The sequence below is a fragment of the Leptinotarsa decemlineata genome, unplaced genomic scaffold, assembly GCF_025532065.1.
Source record: "Leptinotarsa decemlineata unplaced genomic scaffold, Ldec_3_MD MMD2_tig00026307_RagTag_RagTag, whole genome shotgun sequence".
NCBI lineage: Eukaryota > Metazoa > Arthropoda > Insecta > Coleoptera > Chrysomelidae > Leptinotarsa > Leptinotarsa decemlineata.
In genome coordinates this window covers 14,789,236-14,810,036 of record NW_027412681.1, presented here as the reverse complement: position 1 = coordinate 14,810,036, position 20,801 = coordinate 14,789,236, and positions in this window count along the sequence as shown.

Genomic DNA, 20,801 nt, shown 5'->3' with positions numbered 1-20,801 from the left:
TATAAAGGCCTCTCGAAACAACTACTTTCATACATTCAAAGATTGAATTACACGAAAGAAAGAGTACTTTGGAAATAATTCTTGGATATTTTTTGGAAAAGGAAGTGTTTGGCTTCCTACTACTCCATCTAGATACATAAGAATGTGGAAATTTTCCAAAGAAAGGAAGGAAGTGATCAATTTTAAAAGAAGTAACTGTATACACAGATGTGTAGATCATGCAAAGAAGTAACTTTCAGACACAAATCTGAAAGAAGAAGTCTTTCTGAAGCAGCTACTTTTATATAAACATTGAATTACATGAAAACAAAAATTATTTCGGAACGAATACTTTTATATGAAAAATAAATTATACAGAAAATACTTTTTTCTACTCAGTTTGTATTCCAAACATTGTTATGAATTCAAATCAGACATCATTCATAGGGTGTCTACACGATATACTAAATGAAAATAAAAATTTCACTTACATGGAACACTGTCATCCTCACTAGTAGACATTGATGTTTCGCCGTAAGACACTTGTCTTAGGGCTCTTCAATATCAATCTGGATAACATTATGTTACTTCAAAACGAATGTTTGGAATACAAGCTGAGTAAAAAAAAGCTTTTTCTTTCAGATTTGTATCTGAAAGTTACTTCTTTGCATGATCTACACATCTATGTAAACAGTTACTTCTTTTCTATGGAAAATTCCCACATTTTTGTGTATTAAGATGGAGTAGTAGAAAGCCAAAAACTTTCTACTACTCCACTACACACAGCTTAAGGCATTTGTTGGGTTACTTGAATATTCATCGAATAAGAAAAATAGAAAGGAGTAATATGGATGATAACAAGAATTGAATATCTATCAAACACAGGCTGGAAAAATCAAAAAGAAAAGAGAGAGATAAATGAAGAAGAAATCCATCAAATTTTGTTAACTTGTAGAAAACTTTCGAGTTTTTTTTTAATCAATTATTGTTACGTTTTTCCCCGTGGGTTTTCCAATAATTGACTACACTGAACAATAATCAAACTTAACTTTATTGCACTTAAAATACAACAAATACTTCAACTAATACTTCAAATACAATTCGAATGTCTATCTCCTTGCTAGATCGCTTCGCGTACTGCACTGTTACTTTCACTTGACTGTCTCGATGGGCGAGTAGATGGCGCTTATATTTGAGTATAATGGCGCTTATATTTGGCGGAATTCCATTGAAGTCAGTAAAATATTCGCCGGGTATTCCATCGATTCGGTGCGAACATTCGCGAAATATCGATCAAACTGAGCGCGCTTTTCGATACGTCACCATTGGTTTATGGCTACCAGTGGCGGCCGGCATTATTTTCTTTAGGGCACAATATTATTGTGGTGTTTCGGTGGATTGGGAATGTAATTATAAAAATGAAAAATCGAATATGAAAAGCTTATCTGAAAAACTGAAGTCATGTGTTGTGGACATGTGATTACGTTTTTGTCTCTCAGGTTTATGTTGTATACGTATGTTCTGAATATTAGTTTACGATATAAATAAGGCAGATTTCCGTATAATATGATTTCATGAAATAAACATAGGTGATGAAATTCAAACCAATTTTTCATGGTGAACCAGTTCAGATCCGTAAGCTTGTGGGACACATGTTCGTACTTCTCATACCATAAATATAACGAATACAAGAGTTTTGAATACATACATATTGAAGCAAATATCGTAGTCAAGGCAAGGTCCATAGACCGGAGAACAATAATTCAATCGTGATAAAACTAGAGACTCACATAACATTTTCCTTGTGTGTAAATTGTTGTTCATTTTGTGAGGATATAGCAATGCATGAGTATTGATATAGTGTTGCATGAGTATTGCTTCCAAATACTAGCACTACTCATTTCTTCGGATTGAGTAGAAGGAAATGCTGTTCGGCTACATTTGATATAGCCTCTATGTCATTGTTCAACTTTGTTGCAACGTTGTCAACGTTATCAACATCGAAAAGGAGATATGGCTGAATGTGATCAACATACACGTGTATTTTACAATGAATTTGGCTAGTACGAAATGAAAAAGAAAGCGGTAAGTGAGCCCTGCGGTACTCACAATATGACATTTTGAGCTCTGAATGATTGATTTATAAATTTAGTATATTGGAGTGATATAATTCAACCTACATGAAACACTGTCATCATTAATGGCGGACGTCAATATTTCGGAATAAGACACTTGCCTTATTGTCCCTCCAGCACTATTCTATATAACATGAGAAGAAACACTCAATTCATTCATAACATCACGATTTTATGTCACGACCGAGTTAAATATTTTCATGTCACGATGATGGTACGTTATGACATTAATTCGCTCATTTGATTTATTCCCAGTCATGTAAATCTTGTTCAAATTGAAAGCGATAATAGCCTCATGATCTTGGCAATATACATTATATGTCAGTGAACGAAAACTTTTTGCAGCCAGAGTTTATTGTTCGTTAATTGTAAATAAACATTTTAGATGTTTTTAGGATATATAAGAGTTGTGATGTTCTATCATGAAGAGTTCAACAAAAATTCGCCGATATGCACAGCAGGCGTGAGTTAAACGATATATTTTAATCAATTTCTACATTAAAGAAGGAAATACATACAATGCATTTTTTCTATACTTTCAGTTGAATTTGAGCAAGCAGCTGGCGCCACTTAAATAGGAGCTTTCTTTTACGAAAAATAAATGAAATGACGGAACGGAATTATCCACTGTAAGTATTTCTTTGGTATCATATTTCAAATTCAGTTATCCAAATTATTTACTTCATTGTGAGATGGGGAGCAGATGTTGTTTACCTTTAGCTTCAGCCTAGTTCGAGGAATGATACTCTGAAAGAATACTGCACTGTCACATTTTGGCTACAATCCAACGCCCTCCGTGGTATTATTCAGGGGACTAGTTATTTTCAGATAAGTGTCAGTCCATCAACCCACAATGTAGGTGAGCTGAGACTCTCCTGAATGAATTGTTGATTTAGATAATTCGATTTTCAGTCAGTCTGCACCCTTACTATATGTGAAAATCTATTGTCAACTTGTCTGGTGTAAATGAATGGATGGTCGAATGAAATAAATGAATACTTTCAGACATTTGTCTTGCATGTAGAAGAAAATATAGTTCACTGCCAGTCGTCTAATATCATCCCAAGATGATTTTTGTCTCCCACTCCGGCTTCGGTCAGAAGTGATATGACGGACCCACCAATGCCTTCGAGGCCGTCCTTGAATCCTTACTCATCCTCAAATGACGGTCTGGAGAGAGTAGATAATAGATGCTATAAGCTTTGCAGAGAACTTGATGAAATCTTGGAACTTCGTTTAAACTACTCCGGGTAACACTTCCCAACATTCATTCTAGCGATACTCATAAACTGATAGTTGAAGTGAATTGAAATTTTATAAAAATAATATTATGTGCATGATTGTAATGCATGCATGAGTGGCAAAAGTGGCAAAGTTGATCACTTCCAGGTACTAATAAATGATCGACTCCATCTTTTCGTTCGGAAAGCTTCCTTTTTTATTTGACGGAAATCAAAAATCGTCTCGTATTTGACCAATTGGTCAAAAACTGCAGTATTGTAGCAATTTTTTGTTTTGCAATGGTTTCATAACCTCAATCAGCATCTGTATTTTCGAAAGCTCCTTTAAAATGATGAAAAATATAATTTGTTTGCTAGAACAGAAGCCATGCATGTATTTTCTAAAGAACTCACTGGGCACCATATTTATTAGAATGAAGTACATATTAGTATTACAATATTATCCGTATGAATATGTGTGATTGATGACTTGTTTACTTTATGGTAATTCATGATCACTTAAATGAAATGAATAAAAACCTCTCGTCCAAATACCACTGGAAATTTGTTTTATACGACCGGTCTCGGGTTTGATCCCATTATCATGTATAAAACTGAAATCTGAATTTTGAAACATCGATTTTATAGAATTTTCAGGTATGCTGCAAGGAAAGGTATTTGAGAGACAGGATACCAACTGAAAATACCATCCTGAAAATTCTAGGAGTTATTAAACTCATGAATTCACGGGAGGAGACCTACCTAAATCAAGTTGCTCGTTTGTGGGTATATGTTTCTGGTTTTTAATTGATTTGTTAATTTTCATGCCCTCCAACAGATTTATTTTTCTCACTTTATCACATATATGTAGTAATTTTAAGTTATCTTCATTTATCATGTGGTTTGATTCTTGAAGATGTTCGTGCATTGCAGATTTTTTGTCCTAACAGACGTCTTCACGCAGTCTTCTTTCAAAATTTCTACCAGTTTGGCCTGTATATACTGCAGAGCATTCGCCACACTCTATTCTATATATACCTGACTTGTTCATTTTATTCCGTTTGGGTTTTGCATTAAACAGGGTCCTACCGAAATCATCATTACTTGTGGAAACTGTTGAAATTTTATATTTAGAGAAATAATGTTGAATATAATCTGAAAGTTTACCTCAGTAATTGATGCTACTGTACTTGACTATATTGTGTTCTCGACATATTGGGTATAATTCACTCATAAGTGTTTTGTGAGTTTTACCTGATATTTATTATCTTTTCTATCAGGGAAATTGGTATCTGATTTTTCACTGCAATTTGCTCAATTATTTTCATTCCATCTTGGACATTTTTTTCCAGTAAAGGAATTGCGAAAGCTTTGTGTATCATTGACCTTAACGCGGATAATTGACCTAAACGCGAATAACTCATGTGAGACCTTTACCGGAAAAGAATTTCCAAGATGAAATAAAAATAATTAAGCAAATTGTAGTGAACAATCAGATACCAATTTCCCTAATAGAAAAGACAATGTCAGGTAAAACTCACAAAACACTTATGAGTGAATTATACACAAACTGTCGAGAACACAATATAGTCAAGTACAGTAGCATCAATTACTCAGGTAAACTTTCAGATAACATTCAACATCATTTCTGTAAATTCAAATTTTCAACAGCTTTCACAAGTGATAATAATTTAGGTAGAACCCTGTTGAATGCAAAACCCAAACGGGATAGAATGAAAAAGTCAGGTATATATAGAATAGAGTGTGACGAATGCTCTGCACTATATACAGGCTAAAACGGTAGATATTTTGAAATAAGACTGCGTGAACACGTCTGTTTGGACAAAAAATCTGCAAAGCAAACATCTTTAAGAATCAAACCACAAGATAAATGAAGATGACCTCAAAATCCTACATATATGTAATAAAGGGAGAAAAATGAATCTGTTGGAGGCCATGGAAATTAACAAATCAATTAAAAACCAGAAACGTATACCCCTTAACGAGCAACATAATTCACGTAGGTCTCCACTGTTGAATTTATGAGTTGAACAAGTCCTAGAATTTTGAGGATGGTACTTTAAGTTGACACCCTGTCTCTCAAATACCTGTCCTTGTAGCATACCTGAAAATTTTATGAAATCGAAGTTTCAAAATTTAGATTTCAGTTTTATACTTGATAATAGGATAAATATATCTGTTCATACACTACATACACTATATAGTCATACACTACAAAGCCTTTTGAGAAATTAAAAGGACAAAGTCGTAAATTCGGAAAAGTCTGGAATTTATGAAATCAAATATTAGGACTGCGATGCAAAATATTATGGACAGACTAAAAGATCTATTGAAATTAGATATGAAAAACACTTAACACACCTAAAAAAGTAGTAGTCGCTCATCATATTTTTCAACAAAACCATACCATACACATTCCATACACAGGCATCTAGATGCATACGAGAGTATAGAAATATGTAAACATAATAATGATATGAATAACGATGGTGGACCAGTACCTAATAGTATAGTATACAGCTTGTTGAAACGATATTTTAATCATCAGATTCACCTAACGGTTACGTAAGGCCACATTACAAAATCATTTAAGACTAGTACATAAGGCAACATTGTGAAATTAATTCAAAACAATTGAGACGCATGTACTTAGCAGAGTTATCTATTTTATAAATAAGGATAGCATTGAATGTATATTTAGTTCAATATTCTTCTTGATGATCAAGTTGAAACCACATGTCGTGCCCAGGCCAAAAAAGTGCTCGCTATTGAGAGTGATGGCCTGGCCAATGTCGTTTTCTAAGAAATATAGACCGATGACGCCGCCAGCCCAAATCGACACCAAACAGTGATTTTTTTGGGATTCATTGGACGCCCTTGGTTCTCATGTGGATTGATGTCGTCTCAAATTTGACAATTTTGTACGATCATGTATCCATTTACTCAGAAATGGGCCTCATCGTTGAAGATGCCGACTGTCCCAGGGCAAAGAAGATTGGGACAGGGTGAAAGGTGTAGATAGGATATTCCCCTGGTTGCATGGGGAGGGAGGACGAAGGGATGATTGAAGTATATCTAGATGCCGAGGCGAGGATAGAGGAAGAAAGATTGGGGATGGGCTGGGCTTAAAAAGAGGAGGGGATGAATGAATAACAGGGAATGAAAGGGTTACTGGACAAAGCAGCGTTAACGAGGCAGAAGTGATTGTGATCGAGCGAGTGATCAGCATGCGGGACATGGATGAAAGAGTGAAAATAGTCAGAAATTTCGCAAGGGCGGTAGAAAGAGTGAAAGCAGAAAGAGTGGGGAGTAAAAGGGCAGCGATAATTCAGCGGATGATTGAGGAAAAGAATGGAAGGGGAGTACGTACCCTGATTACGTGGAAGAGGGGGAACAATCTGAACAACGTAGGTAATTCGAAGGCTCATGAAGAAGCCACCAAAAGCATGAATAGAGAATATATTACGTGGTAAGTAAGGAAGACATATAGTAAAACGGATGAGAGGAAAAGAGTAAAAGAGAAGATTAGGAGAGAACGGCAGAGCCCCACGATTGTGCGACTGTTCTATAGGTTCTGCAGAACAGTCGGATATGAATCTATGGATCTGTCGCGGAAGGATGTACAACTACTCACTGGGCATGGGAATTTTCCGGAATACCTGGCAAGATTCAACCTGGGCCCGGAAGTTTCCTGCTCCTGTGAGTACGGGAAGCAGGCACGGCAGAGCACGTGATTGATAGATGCATGAACGGGGACAGGATTGGATGGCGAGAATGGAAGGAGAGGACGGAAAGGATGAATGGCGAAATTATGTTGAGAGATACAAATGGAAAAAAGGATGAACAGATACGTTTTTTCAATGACTCGGCGGAGAACGTGGTGAGGGAAGAAAGGGAAGGATATAAGTAGAGCTGCACTCAAAAAAGCGTGGCAAACACTAGAAGGAGGGGATATAGTTTTCGTCAATCATGGTTGGAAGCGATACCGCTAGACTGTGAACGTATCCAGGGAAGTGCAACATAGCTTGTATATCTCATATATGGGGGTTGAGAAAGAGAAATAAATCTATGAAGAATTTGTTCCGTTATCATGCATGAATAATGCTGGAGAAGATAAAATTTTTTTAAGTTTTTTTATTGTTGTTTTTGCTATTCAAGTATGGTCATTGTTAAAGTTTATGATCGATGTTATATGGAATTGTTTTTTGGGAAGTGGAAGAAAAAGACGGTCTCCTACCCCGCTGATTCGTCTCTTCGTATGGCCGTCGCCCTGCAACGGTGGTACGGGAAGGGGGTGAGTTCGGAGGAGTAGGGGTTCCCTTGACAGTGGTGGTGATAGATAATGGAGAGATACCTGATTTAAGGCCTACGGGCTAGGACATCTAAGGCAAAGGTGTTATTCATGTCCCAGGGCACATTCAGCGAACTCATGGCCTTGCCAATGTCACGATACAGTTGTATGCGAAAGGCCGAGTTCCTGTGAACGACGCCAAATCGACTGTCATGGATTCTCCTGTACACTCTCACAGACAGCAGTGATATTTTTGGCGGATATTGCATTTCGTCGACGAACAGCTGTTGGTCAATCCTTTACTGAACCAGTAGACTCAAATTTATCCACCACAATGCGAATAGGCCTTTCGGTAGGACGATTATGGCGACCGTAAAATGGACGAAGCGCGCGATACAGAACAGAACACCCACTTCAAACAAAGAGTTTTATCATTTTTACGTATTGTTGAGACAGACCGAATAGATGACAAATAATTTGACAGATGTTGCTTCAACAAGATGACCGTTATCAATTGTCAAAGTTCGGAAGTTTCTATTGAAATACTGTATATATTAAATTCAGGCGGTAATTCATCGAGGTGAACTAAGATTTTGCTCTTTCTGTACATTTTTGAAGTTATTCGGTGAGTTTCTGATCAAATTCAAATTAAAGAGATAGAACATTTTCAAAAAATGTTTATTATATTCCTTCATTTACAATTCGCAAATTCTCTTGAACTTTAATGTCACCTCGTGGAATATAACCGACACAAAAAATATATGTAATAATAACGTGGCATGTTGGATAGTCCTTTTTCAATAATGAATCCTCTTTGGCTTTCAATCTACCTCATAGGCCTTTATTAAAAAAAAACTTGTTTCGCAATCCCCAAAAAGCAAACGTATGAATCAATAGAGATTATCCTCCTGAAAACTAATGAAAGCACGGCAATGGCGTTCAGTCGATTTCAACGCTCTTTCTGCATGTAAAATTACAATTGTTTTTTTTTCCATCGTTTTTTTTTGGTACGCGCTGAACAGATTTTGATATTCACTGGGATTGAAAAATGTATTTGAATGGTAAATATAACTACGTGAAAGAGAACTCATTAGCAGTCATTCACAGAATCCTGCTGAATCAGTTTTTTTTGTAAAATTAAATCAGTTATAACCCTCTTCTTTCGAATGAAACTGGTACGAACTCTGGTGATAGGTCTGGATGAATATTCTTGTGTGGATATGAATTTCAATGATGAAAGTGTTTTTGATTTGAATTGACAATATAAACATGTTTTCCATTGAAGAGGTTATATTTTTAGGAGTGATTAATTTTTGGGAAATGAAGTTTTCGGCTCTCTACTACTCCTTCTTGATACAAAAAAAATTTGAAAATCTTTCAAAAAAAGAAAGGAAGTAATCAATTTGAAAATAAGTAACTCTATACATGGATGTGTAGATCATGCAAAGAAGTAACTTTCAGACACAAACTGGAAGAAAGCCCTCCTGAAACAGCTATTCTTATATAAACATTGAATTACACGAAAGAAAAAAATCTTTCGAAACAACAACTTTTATATGAACACTGAATCATACAGAAGATACTTTTCTCTACTCAGTTTGTATTCCAAACATTCGTTATGGAATGAAATCAGGCATCATTCACAGGAGTTCTACTCTGAATGAATGGTAACAAATTGCACTTACATGTAACACTGTCATCCTCACTGGTAGACATCGATACACACAATTCATTCATGAATTACAATTTTTATGTCACGGAATAAGTTTGATCTACTTATGTCATCGATGACATTGTAATGACATTCATTCACCTATTTGATTAAATCCCAGCCAAAAACTTTCTTTCCCAAAAATTAATCACTCCTGAAAATATAAACTCTTCAATTCAAATAAGATTCCTCTTGGAAGAAACCGAATATTTTCACATATATTCGAATAGTGAAGGGGTACACAAGTATTTTTAGGCAAAATGCATTTTTGGGCAAGAAATGGTTTGACTTCAATTTGAAAAATTTCCAGCAGAGGAAATGAAGTAATCAATTTCGAAATGAACTGTGTGCAAAGATGTATAGATCATGAGAAGAGGAAACGTTCAGACACAAACTGGAAGAAAAACCCTTTCTGAAACAACTCTAACAAAAAAAATTGCTTTCAAATGGATTCTGAATTATACAGAAATTATTTTATCCTTTATGGATACATATATTCCTTCTTCAAAAAAATGAACTTCTCACGGCAAACCTTGGTTCAACAAAAAATGCGAGTACGCTGTTGCCTTCAAAAATCTCGCCCACCGGCAGTGGCGCAAAAATCCCAGTGTGGAAAACGAAACAAGATTTGTTAATGTTCGCAACAGATACAACCTTAAGGTGCGTATTCACAAAGAAAGCGAGCACGAGCGAACAAGAGTGAACGAGCATTCTGCATCAATAATCGTCTGATGAATACGGGCTAGCGAGCGAGCGAACGTATGCTTGTTCGCGTTCAGGAAAGATCGAGAAGAAGGCGGTACTACAAACTTGAAGATATTCGCTCTGGTGTGGACGAGACATCAATATGTCGAGCAAACACGAGCGAACACGAGCAAACATACTCGAATGCTCGCTCATGCTCGCTCGTGCTCGCTTTTTTGTTGAATACGCACCTTCAGAATGAATGAAAGCAAAGAACATCACGAACAGAGAATCCCAAGGGGTCTACAGATCTTTCTGGTCGGTAGTTGGAGTTGGAGTTAATTAAAAATTAACAAAACCCACAATATTATCACTAACCCAAACAGATGATTCAATTGCCATAGAAAAAGCAAATTTACTAGCTGAACAATTTGCGCCCCACTCCAAAGTCGATTTTCTGGGAAAGCCACCACCTACTATTCCCACACTAGTATCCACAATGCCGGAAATTTTTTTCGAGAGCGTCTAGTTAGGCGAATTTTCAACAAGGCATCTGGTCCTGATGAAGTGGCCGTAATCCTACCTGAAAAGTGCGCTAATGAACTCGCACCAGTATTTTGCAGAATTATCAACCAGTCTTACAAGAAATGGGTTCTTGTTGGGAGATTACTCGCGTTAAGACGATTTTTAAAAAGGGCAAGAAAAATTTTTCGATCAACTATAGACCAGCCGCTTGCTACCAGTGATATCAGAAATTATATTCTCAAATATATGGACTTCAACATCTTAAGCGATCATCAGTATGGCTTTCGGAAACGAAGATCAACAGGCGACATTCTATCGTATGTCACCCATATTTGGAATAAAGCAATCGAGAAACATGAAGAGTTGAAAGCTATGGACCATAATATTTCTAAGGCATTCGACCAGGTTTGGTGTAACGTTGAGTTATTCAATGTTTCCAATGTTTCCTATAGCAGGTGAACACACAAACTAGCAGCAGAGACTCTCTTCAGGTGGGTTAGACTGGAATCTATTCACTACTGATGGAAATTGCATGCTGTTGTTGAGACCTTACAATGTTTACTTTTTTAGGGCGCCACCACCAGTAATGAATAGGTATGAGAAAATGACACGTACTATGAAACTAAATATAACATTTATTTCATATCATAAGACAAATATGAATGAATGATATGATATGATGAATATGATGAACACTGAGAGTACACAGTTTAGAGTACTTATCTTATTAGTTAGTGGTGATTGCTTGATGTCCAAACGGTACTTTGGTGTGGTGCTTCGCGTGGTCAGGATAAATGTCCCAGTTTTGAAAGGTGTTTCCACGATGAGGAAATGCTCCAGTACGATTCCGGGATCAGGAAATGCTCTCATCTTGAATGTAATTCCAGACTTGAGATATGCTTGAAAGGGTGTTTCAAGAAATGCTCCAGCTTAAAAAAAAGGGACTTGTGAATTCCATAAGCGTAAAAAAACTGTACCACCTCTGCTCACCTTAATTCGTCTCGAGCTCTGTGTCTCATTATTATAAATTTAATAGTTATATACATTACAACATGATCATAGATGTACGTGAGTAAGCTTACAAAAATCTGAATATTATATCTACGGAAAACAGAAAACAGTGAAAACAGAAGCTCTGGGATCGACTGAAAGCATGTGGAAACAACCATAAACATACATGAAGCGTTGAAATTCAGCTTAAATAATCTCAATGGCATCAAACCACATCAAATAAGCAAGGGATTTGGTAAGGTGAAATAAAAGAAAGTTATTGTAGGATGCTATCTCAAATACACAATTTGTTCAACAATAAAACTAACCTTGTTTAGTTTCTGGAAGGAATTCTGTATACTGGCGATTGAAATAAAATATGGATTATTATTCAAACTAACCTTTATTAGTCCCTTTAGGAATGTGAAGGATCAAATCGAGAAAAACTTCAGATATTTATTCATCAAAATGGCGTTTCAGTGCACAAACAGCAATTATACCTCTAATTCTTTGCATTTGGAGTTCTCCAACAGGAAAGAGGTTGAAGCAAGGTGCTCACCAGTTTTATTAATTCACCCTACACCAAAACAATATTTCCGGTCGAAAACATATATCGACTTCCATTTTCAATGCTGAAATTCTAACAGAAGTCACAGAATTTCGATCAATAGCCGTTTATTGACGAGTATCAAAATAGTTGTTTATATGCGTTAGGGTAGGCATTTGTTTGCGTCTCGCAGTTACGTTACCGAAATATTTGTAGGTATTCATAACTCGAGTCTTTTAATGATTCAGATGATATGTAACAATTTACTTGTTACATTGGTATGGAGGTTTGCTGGCCAAATTTCGATGCTTTGGCCTGTGGCATCATTTTTCTGTATAGCTCTTCAGCTTCCTAAAAGAACGTTCCCTGTAAGTGGCCGTCGACGGATATCTTTCGAATACTTTACCCATCGACGCTGGTGTTTCCTAGGGATCCATAGTGTCTCCAACCTTTTTTTTATTCTTCGTTAACGACTCATTGGAAAGAACCAAGAATCGAGTATATTGCTTCGCTGACGATAACACACTTGCCTCGTCATTCCACTTGGATTCCAGCTCATCGACTGCCGATGCACATCTTCACCAGCAGCAGGAGGTTGCATATCTCAATGAGGATTTAGAAGTGATCTCAAATATGGGTGAAAGTAACCAGATTCAATTGAATGTCACAAAAACCCGAGCATTGATGTTCTACAAAAAGATAAATGTATCAGAACCAGATATAATTACGTCAGCATGGCAATTCCGCTTTCTGTTTCGGTAAGTTTGTTGGGATTTAAAATTGACACCAATATGTCTTGTCACGATCAAGTCGCTGGAATTGCAAAGGTTGCTTCTCAAAACTTCGGAATACTGTTCAGAACCAGAAAACTGTACACACCTCAGCAACTTCTGATGCTTTATAAAGCTCAGATCAGACCATCCTTGGGATATTGTTCTCATATATGAAGTTCCGCCTCTAAGCATAGACTGAAGCTGCTGGATTCCATCCAGAAATGAGCAATCCGCCTGATTTGAGACGCGAACATCACTTTCATCATTGAAAATCGAAGATAGATTGGAGATTTGTCTCTCTTCCATAGATACTTCCAGGGGAAGTGCACGACGGCTGCTGTGGCTGCTCAGTATTTTGAGGTTGAACTCAGTACAACTAGAACTTCACTGTTTCAGAACTCTTCCTTTTGGAAAACTGCGTTCATGTGTTATAAACTTTCTGATAAGGTTTTTCCGAATGGATTTGATCCCCAGCGATCTGAATCCAATGTGAATCGCCACATTCGAACATGTACCGCTCTTAGAGCGTCTCAAGGATTTTCCCGTAGTGCTTGTGTTTTGCCCTCAAAATGAGAAAAAAAATACAAAAAACATTTCTACCGAGCGGAACGCGTCTAGGAAATAAAATAAAAATGTTTGTGAAAATTGTGTGATTATTATCATGGAATCATTATCATGCAGTTCATAATCCAAACATTCGAAAATATATTCTCAAACTGAAGTATTTGTATTTTACTTATTCACCTCATTTGTCAATGTCGCTTTGACTTGACTGTTGATTTATTGCAATTGGTGAAAAATTTCAAATAGTCAAAAAGAAACTTCTGAAGTTTTCGCCATTTTTCAAACCCTAATCCATCATTATCAATTTCATTACTCGTCGGTTATTCCTGTGTTTTTACGAGACCCGACAGGCGAACACATTTCGTTGACTACAAGAGATAGTTTGTAACAATATCACCCTGACTTTCAATACTTTGCTAAACTGTACATTTGTCTTCACCAAATCATAAAATAGAGAAACCAATCTTCTTGAAATAGTTGAAAAACAATCTACAGTTTTCGGGCAACAGTTTCACTGCTTTCCAGACGGGAAGCTTATTCTCATCGAAACGATGTTAGCTTCGCACACTGAACGGTGAAGTTACATTATGAGCTATCAATATTTACCGAAGCCAGAGAAGTAAACGAAGACTATATTTACCCACGTCTACCGAAAGCAGTCTGTAAGGAAATGTTATTATACGTATATCCATCATCGCCGTGAAATCTGCAAACTGCGAAATTTAGTTAGCGTTGAGACGCTACTTCCTCATTCTGCACGTTGAACGACGAGACTTTGAGTGTGTTTAGAGACTAAGATTGAGTTGGGATCATCTTTCTGATGTTAGTGCTTCCTATCTTGGAAATTATGGTTGATATGACAGAAACGGTCCTTGGGAAATGTTCGAAATTCCGAAATTAAAAGCATTATGAAATTTTGGGAGACCGCCCAGTTACTATAACAAACTTAATTGAAATTCGCTTTATTACCTGTTTCAAAGGCAGACATTTTTTGTTTTTGTAGGTGTTTTGATGATTTGGGAGACTCTTGTTGAATAAATAGTTGTGTAGTTTATTTCGTCTAAGTTATTTTTCAGATTTGTTGGCCGTGATAGGTAGGTTTTCATGTCTTTAGTTTCGTCCGCCAATGCGATAGACATTATCACAGGTGTTGAGGCAACGGACATAGTGTTTTAGTTCGCCTCATAGCATAGCAGTACCGTTAACCGAATAAAGTGAAGAATACTTAAATCACAAAAAAAAACAATAAATTGATATATACAGCCGTTGATATGTGATACGAGATATCATTAAAAATAAAATGTTTTCAGCACTTCTATTAGTAACTAATGTTACTGCAGTTCAGTCCTATACGAACATTTTCAAACAAATACAGTTTATTGTATTCCTTTGGAAATGTTCTTATGGGATGAAACTGTAGTAAAATTATTTACAATTACAAGTAGTAAAGAAACATAGAAAGCTCTTCATTCATCATTTTTCCCAAAAAAATTGTACCTGAGATTTTACGATAATCTAAAACAAAAACAAACAAATAGATCAAATGCTGAGAATGACACATTTGAAGCTAAGACAAGGTTTATTCCTTGCTCACACAAAATTCAACTTTAGCCGAGAAATTCATAAAAAACGATGCAGCAATCTGTTGAATAAAGGTCTTTTTTTATTGTTTTCTTAATTCTTCTGTCTTTATTGCTTTTCTAAGAGAGCTTAGGGATGCTTTCTTCCGAAAACAAAAATAGCATAGATCGGTAGCCAATTGGTACACAAAACATCAGAAAAGGTGTTGAAATTATTCAGACCGTTACTTTCACTGAAAGTTTAACCGTGGACAATGATAGTAAATCTAAATTACTCTGAAGATAAACTGATCTGATGAAATAAAATGAGAGGGTATGAATTGCGCAGGAAATATGCAAACATTGGAAACTACATTCAATTTTTTAGTCTCTAATTTTATTCCAAGGTCTCTTCAAAACTTGATGCAGGTAGCAAGCCTCCGTTGATAATAATTTTCTCTTTTTTTTAGTGAAGAGTCTGCTTGAGTAGTAGCTCTTAGTTCTACCAAGAACTGGAATAGTTGCTACCTTGCCAACGTGTTTACCTTCTATAAGTGAATGTTTCGTTTACTACTGATTTTTCACTATGCTTCCAATGATCCAGAAAGCTGAATCTTCACAATTTCCTTTGGAGTGAAGGTAATCGCATTGCCGACTCTTTAGCCAACGAAGCTGCTGGACTGAGGATTGTAGGACCCAGTGGCACCTACAACTTCGACAATTGCGGAACTAGCCAAATGTTACACACATGCTCAATCCCTAACGAGGTGGGAAGGAATCAAAGAATGCAATTTTGCCAGGATCACCCTGGACGACACTGGAAATCTGGCGCCAAAGAAATATCTGGCGATGATTTATGACTGGCCAGTTTCAACTAAGGAAGCACCTCCATAATATGGGGCTAGTGGACACACCTCTATGCAGGATGTGTGAACAGGAAAATGAGACTGTCAGGCATGTCCTATTCGAGTGCCCGGAGTTATCGTCAATAAGAGATTGTGTGTTCGGCGAGTCTTGGCCTACACCTGCCGATATAAAGGAGATGCCTCCCAGACCTCTCCATCTTCCTGGAGAGGACAGCATGGACAACACCTATGAGGACAACTCCTCGGGAAGATGTACAATGGGTCACGTGTGGCCTAAGTGCAGTGGGCTTACACTCACGCTCCTCACTCTACAGATACAGATACACTCAATCCGTTCATAAATATATGACTTTTTGTCACGGAATAGGTTGAATCCACCCATGTCATCGATGACATTATGCTAATTCGAATAAATACCAGCCATAAGAATCTTGTTTAAATTGAAAGAGTATATTTTGAGGAGAGATCAATTTTTGGGAAATGAAGGTTTTTGGCTTTCTACTCCTCCATTTTGATACAAGAAATGTGGTTATCTTACAAAGAAAGAAATGAATTATTCAATTTCAAAAACTGACTCCATATGCATCCGAGTATGCATCCGAAGATTAGTTGAACGAGAATTCAGCTGTAGGTGCAAAATAAATTGCTGATATATCTGTATTTGAAAAATTATCATGAATGGCAGGATTATAGGACGGTGCAAACATCAATACTTCGAATAGAATTAAAAATATTATCTCTGCATTAATGACCTGTTATGACTATTACCATTTCTTATAAAGTTTTAAACAAAATATAATAGATTGTACTGCATTTTTATAGTTCATAACGCTTATTGTAGCGCTGCGATGTATGCGTTCGTTACTTGAATTTAGCTACCCTTCAAATTTATATAATAATAATAATAATATAATAATGACGTTTATTCGTGATAAAATAAAATCCATACAATAATATAAGAGTTGTGTATAAAAATGAATAAATATAATAATATCCACAGAAGTATCAAACATACTTGTTTGTGGAATTACAAAAGAGTCAGTCACGAAAGATAATATATAAAACTAAGTGTAAAATAAATATACATCAATTAAAATTATACCTGATTAATTCATATTATAATAGTATAGATAAACTTGAGTATACATACATGCATTTCAATCTCTGCAGAAATCTTATATCTAATGAATAATGGATATACACATATATACATACATATACACGCATACATACGCACACACATATACATACATATATACACACACATACACAATACATACACGCATATACACATACATACATACATATATAAATAAGCTATTGATAATCATAATAACAATATATTTGGACAGTGGTTCAACCTTCGATTAGTTTATGAATATCCGTTCTTGCATTTTCCTTTACAAATGATACTAATTGTTTTTTGAAGCGTTTCATAGAAGTTTCATATGTAATTTCTTTTGGTAAATAATTCAATAGTTTGGGAGCTAGATAACGATAGCTTCTCTGTCCTATAGATTTGGAAACCAGTGGTATACAATGGTGATGCCTTTTTCTCGTTGCGTATGGGTGGTTTGGAGTGTCATGTTCAGCTTTGTTCTTGTATAGCTGGCATCCTATCTGAACGATGAATAATTGTCTCAAATCTAAAATTTGTGTCTCTTTATACAGCAAATTACTTTCATACCTTGCAGGTTTATTGAGTAGTATTCGAAGAAATCGTCTTTGAGAGACTTCAAGAGGATGTAGGTGAGTTTTTGATACTCCTCTCCAACCAATGATGCCATAATTCAAGTGTGATTCTACTAAACTGTGGTATAGAATTTTTCTGTATTTGTAATTCACGAACTTTCCGACTTGTTTCAGTCTATATGAAATACAACGTAGTTTTTCTGTTAAGTACTGTATATGGTGGTCCCATCTAAGATGATTATCTATATATATGGAACTACATCTCTTGTATACATGCTTTGATTGGATTATCGAATTGGTGTTTCAACATCATTGGACTGAACTTATTCTCAAAACAGTTCTCGTCAATTCATAATAAATTATTCAATTATTATTTCTGTATAATTTCTTCCTGCGGTTCTTGTATATCAACAGTAACGATTATGAATACATGTATCTTTATCATTGTGTACTAATATCAAACTATATTTTCTTGACGTTATATCCATGTAGTTAGGCAAATCAGCCTGTTTGGATAAATTCATGAATGAAATAAAAATAAGATGAAGTTCAGAACATATAATTCCTTAGTTGCCGATTCCTTTATGGATAACCGACATTTATTTCATAGGACAATGGAAAAAGTAAATTACCCGTGCTCTCTTCTCGTTTGATTGCCTTCAAACTCCCAAAATAAAAAAGCCCCTTCAGAATTCTGTCTATTCAGATATAATCTCATAACTCGTTTCCACGGAAAGGAAATGAAATAAGATGAAAATCTGGACCTAATGATTTCATGTTCCAGATAAAATACGGAATACAAAATAATAAAGTTCTACAAAGTCATATTTACGGCTTATTGAAGTTGGAATATGCAGATTAAAGGGATTCAACATTTTATTTCTCGTTGGTAGATTGTACAAGCAGAGTTCTGGGGATTTGTATTCTCCAGGGAGGCCAGTCCGTGTTTGATTGAAGAGTTTTTACAGTGGAGAGGTTATAACAGAATGAATAGGAGAAAATTTCGAAGGAATGAAGTAATCCTTTTATCCTCTACTGGTTTGTGTAGGAGTGGAGTATGAGATTAAATGGTACTCATGTTATGAATCAGAACATTTCATTACTCAGAACATATATCAAAACTGCATTTGAGGGTCTTTGTGATTGCAAAAAATCCACAACAATGATATTTATATTTTCACTTGTTAGTCTGGTCATCTGTTTGTCTGTACTTTTGTGCGCGCTAGTCTCTAAAATACCTGACCAATTCGGGTGCGATTTTCATTAGTGTATTGTGTGTAATGTATGTATGTATTCAGTTCATAATCGAAAAAACAAATTCATTCAAAAATCAAATGAAACGTTTGTAGACAAAATGCTTCGAAAATACTGTTCGATGGTTATTCCAGAATCTTTGGTCGAACTGTATTCATAGTTTCTGATTTGTAAAACGACTCTCATATGAATTGAAGTTAGGCAAATACATGAGAACTCATTGATATTATAAAGAATCTCTGGAAACACTCAAAACTGAAGTCGCGCGTCGAAGCTAGTTCAGAAAAGTTCAATATAATAACGAGTGAGCGTACTATACTGGGTGTATCAAATTCGATCCTCACCATTAATTTTTTTCAATATCTCCAATTAAAAAAAAATGATAATTTATGATACATCATTGAAAAGGAAAAATCTAGTTGTATTCGAAACAGGAAGAATATAATGTTGCCCCCATAAGAAAAAAATAAACATGATGTTGGTGGCCGGAAGACGAAACTTCGGATAGCAAATCTGAAAACAACATTATGTAGCAGAAAAAAGTAGCAATGTAGGAGTGCAATTCATTTTCGAATCCTTCGAGAAATAAAGTCAGAAACAAATAAAAACCATTTCCCGAAATTTCAGTTTTTTTCGGATATAGCCGGATATACTCGGAATTTTCGAACTTTCACAACGGCATATTGTTAGTCAGGTAAATGCGCAACTTTGCTCCAAATCAAACATCTTCGCATCTCTCATAGTTTCAGATTTCCAAATGGAAATAATTTCCATTCGTCATTTTGTCACCTAGTTGAATTGAATGAATGCAATCACTGTAGGGAAAATCCTGAAGGTGCACTTAGAACAGTGTTCTAAACACATTCTATAAATGGTAATAATTGGTAATAACTGGTAATAAATGAGATGAACATGGAATGCACATTAAACTCTAATAACAGATGGCCAACCTGAAAGTCTTACTGGCAAATAACCTGTTTGGCATATCACACTCGCTCCAATTAGGTCAGTCTTATAAACGGCGAAAAGAGTTATGAAAAATTGCCGTGAACTATTTATGGTCCACATTTCGTGACAGGAACCAATATCCTTTCCTGGGCAGACCAGATAACTGCACTAATTCTAGAACTACGAATCAAGTTCTGAAAATAATCCATGGCCATCCAAAGCAATTATCGAAACATTCCGGATGTCTTCTGAACGCGATACAGATAGTACTTGAGCAAGAGTACCAGATTCATCCTTATCAGATCCTAACAATTTTGTAGGACAAATTTGAATACAAGCCATCTTCGACATGTTGAAGGCCAACTAAATGTTGATATTATCGTCCCGAGAGTGGATAAATTATGTACAGAGGTAGGGGCTACAAATTTTGATAACCGAAGAAATTGAATGTAGTTGAGAAGGATAACTTTCTCAGAAGATACAATGTTTACCAAATAACCAGGGTACCTGCATATGACCTGTAGAAAATAGTCGAGCCTCTTGTTATTTGTAAAAGATAAAAAGATCCAAATTCGGAAGAAAAAAGTCACGACTCAAGGGTAGCGAACATATCATGGAGAAATATAATTTTCAAAGCGTACTTATGATATATATATATATATATATATATATATATATATATATATATATATATATATATATATATATCATTTTATGTCCAATCAATTGTGCTAAGTCAGTCAAACACAAAAAAATTCCTAACCTTCTTCTGATGTTCTAGAGTGCGTGTAATGTTGGGTTCCTTATTCAGAAATATGGATTTTTCTGGCGATGACTACAAATACCTCAAATGAGTTCTAATTGGGGTTCTTTGAAGCAATAAATGTTGCTGAGGTGTGTGAAACTTTTCAATTCTGAATAGCATTCCAAGTTTTTGAAGAACTGATTCTACTACTCCATGTACGTGATTATGCCAGGATATATTAGTATTCGATTTGACACACAACAAATCACGTGATGCAATTGGAGTATCATGGGTGAC